The following is a 4,606-nucleotide window of genomic DNA, read 5'->3' on the forward strand; positions in this document are numbered from 1 at the left end:
CTGAGCATTAAGCCTTGGTAAATAAACTTTAATGGCTTGAATGAATTCTACATTGCTAGCTCTCCTATTTCTATTTAAAATGCAGCAAGATGTACATTTGATATTGATTTGGGTTTGCAATTTGAATTGTTCTGGTGTAGGTGTTTGTCAGAGAGCGGATGTTTTCCCCATGTGTCATTTGAGACGGGTTGAGTATGCCCAGGAGGGCATAGTTTCACAGAGGTCCCTCCCTGAACAGACAGGTTAGTTATAAATTGCTCTATGGTCTTTTCCTAACCCTGTAGTGAATGAAAAATAAAGCAAACAATAAAAAAAAATTAATTAAGCCATTTATTTATTTTGATTTTGATTTTCCATTAAGCTCTTGTGATTTATTTAAATAGGTTCTAAAATTCCAAATTGAAATGTGAAGTGTTTGGTATACAAGGGGATTAAGAACCAAAATATGAGTTGAATAAAATCCATTTTGCAAATCTCCAGACCTGTCCAATAAATCACTTGGGAAGCCTAAAGAGAATTACTCAAGTGACTTTGAGCATCACTAATACGTGCGTGTTTCATAATACATGGGCTTCAGGTAACTGATTCTTTCTTGGAGCTACACTTGAAAACTTTACAATTAAAGCCTGAAGCTTGCTGATGTATAAATCCCAAAGTCTCCTCTAGAAAGTTCCAGAACCTGTGCTCCAGAATCTGACACCAGATCCACCTCAAGGAGGACTTCCTTCATAACAGCCTTCCACCAGAGGCAGCCCTGGACTGACTACCCCATTCTCCACGCTGGTCTTTCTCAGGCGCAGGTGTGAGCGCCTGCTAGTTTCCCTCATTAACATCCATTGTTTCCATATAACCTGACCACGCTTCAGGCAGCCTTTTCCACTGCCAGCCCCACCCTCCCTGCATACCCCTTAAGCAAGAAATACACTGAATGGCCTGGCTTCAAGGGAGGCACTTTCTGCCTCTCTATTCTTTTTAAGTTCAGCCCTGTGTTGCCATCAAGACAGAACTGAATAGTGTTTAAGACCAAGTGTCTGAAATCAGGATGCCCTGGTTTTAAAAACCGGCTCTGCTGTTGGTGAGCAGTGAGATCTTGAGCCTTGGACCTTGGGTCATTTTACCATCCTTTGGAAAATGAGGATGATAATAGCATCCACCTCACGATGTTCTTTTAAGAAAGCACAAAACTGGTTCATGATAGCTCTCAGTTGCTGATAGTGGCTAACGGTCTTCCTCTCAGTGTAACGCCCCTCATTCAGACAAAAGAGATTTATTGAGTGTTGCCCATGTGTCATGCCTGTGCCCGAAGCTTGGACTACAGTGGTGGAAAGATGTAGTGTTTGTACTCGAAGATCTTACAGGCTAGTAGGAGAGCAGCAAATACTAAAGCACAGAAAGTACTATCATAGGATTAACCTAAGGGAGCGTTGGAGGTACCCAAACCAAGCTTGGCCAGAGCCAAGGAAGCTTTTGGAAGAAGTGAAGTGTTTCCTGAGACTTAGAAGATGAGTTTGTGTTAGAAGAGCAGCCCTGCAAAGGGGCCAGCACATGCAAAGGCACAGAGGTAAGAGGTGCAGATCTAAGAACTGGAACTAACTTACAGTGTAGACTCAGGTAAAATATTCAAGAGGAGAAAGAATGGGAGGCAAAGAAGGAGAAAAGGGGACAGTTTAAGAACTTTAAACCAAAGGCAATAAGTTTGGATTTTCCTGAAACAAATAGGCAGTGGTGGAGTCATATTTTCTTTTTCCAAAGCACTCTGTCTATAGAAAGGAAACAGGATTAGCAATAAATCAGAGGCCATGAGATAGTTGTGCAAGGTAAACCCTACACGAAAGTCCCACATATGGATGGTAAGTGGAGTGGAAACCAGCTCTGCTGTGCTCCCCAAGCTGGGTGCTCTGGCGAGGAAGAAGTCTGTGGTGGTCAGCAGCTGTAGCAGAGAGACTCAAAATAAAGTTAGATCGATTTCTTGCACTATACACTATACACAAGAATAACTGCCAAATGATTATGAGATCTAGATGCAAAATGAAATTGCATAAGTATTAGAAGAAAACATGGATAAAGATAATTTTGCAAAAAGCATCTAAGAGATGAAGTGATTAGAACCAGGGTGGTGGCTGTAGGGACAGTGAGACGTGAGTAGATTCCATATATATTTAAAAAGGATTTAATGATTGGTTGGATGTGGATAATGAGAAAGAGGGAGGGGTCAAATATGAGACCCACTCTGTGGCTTGTGCAACTGAGCGGATGATGATGTGGTATGTTAAAGAACAAAATTCAATCGAGTACATTGTAAAGATCTTAGATTTATTCAACAATTCATAATTTGGGCAGGACACTGTCTAGCAGATAGGAAGGACCTCCGAGGAGCTGTACAAAATGAAAGACTTTTATAGGCAGCAGGGAGCAGGAACAAGGAAGTTATGCCAGATAAAAAAAAATGAGTGGTTATTGCAGGAGGTCTATCAGGCAGATAACCTAACTAGTGCTAATCAGGTCATTCTCAATTGACTTAATTCCACATATGAGAGAGCTGAAACTATAATTAAGAAACTATTCCTTATCTGGAAGAGCTGAAACTATAAGTTAAGTCTGAGTTTGGTGAGGAGGGGCTTAGCATAAGTGACTCCATTTAGAGCCCGATGTCCTGTTTTTCACAGGTTAAGTCCTTAAATTAGTACGTGCTGCCTTGACATCTGGTAACATCAGGAGGGCCTCAAATGGTCTAAGTGCAAGTTCCCAATCTGACTCTGCTCCTGTGGATAAGTTCCCATAGCCCAACAAGGCGAAACAGATGCATTTCTTTGAGTAGTGGGCATCAGTTCCCTGCCAGCTGTTGACATATTCAAACAAGCCAATTACATCCTCCCATGGGAATGCGGGAACAAACACTGTCCTCTTGGTACTGTAAAGCCAGTCCCCACAATCCCTTGTTGTTCACTCTGTTCCTGAGTGCAACCACCGTGTGCGTGACCCTGTGTGGTGTGCAATGTCCTCATCCGGGCTATGAGTATATGTGATTAATAAATTGCCATCAGTCTCATCCAGTCTTGGGTATTGTATGCTCAACCAGTCCTGTAAACTTGGGTGGGAATTGCTCATTCACCAAGGGAGCGAAGAGGAGGTGATTTATACAGATGAAATCCTCTATTAAATTAGGGAACACAAAGAGAAGAACAGATGTTGAAGGGAAAATAATTATAATTTTTATTCTGGACAGGGTCAGCCCTTCGCTCCTCCCTTGTACCGTTCATCTGGTGAAACCCAAAGGCACTCAGCTCCCCCATGCAGTGAGGTTCTGCTTTGTTCAAACTTTGAATACGCCTCTGTTACAGAGCTTGGACTGGTGCTGATCATGGAGTGTGATTTCTCCCCTTCTCAACTAAAATCCTCATGGGCAGGAGCTTTAGGGATTTTAGGAACAAGGATGTGCAGAAAATCATGGGTACTGTGAGTGGAAGATAAGACAGGCCGAGTTGCTCTGTCTCATGGTCAGGAAACCAAGACAAGGGCAGCGGCGCCAGCAGAATGAGAACACACACGTGTTCTGTGCTGAGCTGAGAGATAAGCTGGGGTATGTGGGGCGTGCTGAAGCTGAGAGGGAAACTGATGGAGCAGCATGGTGGACAGCGTCTCACGGTGGCCACTCTGTGTGTCGACGTCAGTGTAATGGGAAATGCCCAATCTGAAACCAGGTTATCTCCTAGCTGCCAAGCAGACAGCTCCTGATGTCAATTCTGGGGCCATACACCAGACCCTGCAATGGGGCAGCATGTGGATTTTTGAAAAAATTACTTACATGGATGAAGTATTTTTAAAAAATTTACTCTGATACCCAGAAATCTAAAAGGGTTGCATTTATGGTGTTAATAATAAAAATAAAATAATAACGATAATAGCATAAGCATCTATTGCGTGCATGTTAAGTGCCTGAAACCATTCTGTGTTTTTTTCATCTCAGCATCCCCTGTATCTGTGTTAGAGTACACTAATGAACATGTTCAAAGTTTTTATTTTATTGAATGAATGAAGGAAGGAAGGAACAAATGAGTGGCCAGAACCACATTTGCTAAGCCATCCACAACCTCTGAGTGGCCCTTAGCCCCCTTTACACAAAGGTATAATTTAAGAGACTAGCAACAGAGCGTTGGCCCCAAAACTTCATGGCTTATCTCCTATCATTGTGTGATTATATCTGGGGTTTTGTTTTTGTTTGTCCTGGGAGCTTTTCCTTCTTTAGGAACTACTTATTAAAATGAGGGTAGAGTTTGCAGTGCCACAGAAGGTTGAGGACTGATTTTTTTTTTACCTTGGGCTAGAGGGCAAACAGCATCTCTTGTGGTCAGCAGGTGATGGCACCTAGACCATCCAGAGAGTTCCCTTCCAGCCCATTGCTCCCTATAGGGAAGGTGAACCCAAGGGTAGAAGCCAGGTCTCCTGGTCTCCTTGCTCCTTCATCCTAGAAAGTTCTCCATCTAGCATCCACTTTGGAGATCTGGGAGTCGTGTTTTTCCTTATAAGAGAAAAGGTCATTTCTTAAGGTAGGAGGAACATCAACTGTAAACTTTTCCCAGTGGTGTTAGTCACCATGCCCATCCTT

This window comes from Pteropus vampyrus, unplaced genomic scaffold, assembly GCF_000151845.1.
Source record: "Pteropus vampyrus isolate Shadow unplaced genomic scaffold, Pvam_2.0 Scaffold80, whole genome shotgun sequence".
NCBI lineage: Eukaryota > Metazoa > Chordata > Mammalia > Chiroptera > Pteropodidae > Pteropus > Pteropus vampyrus.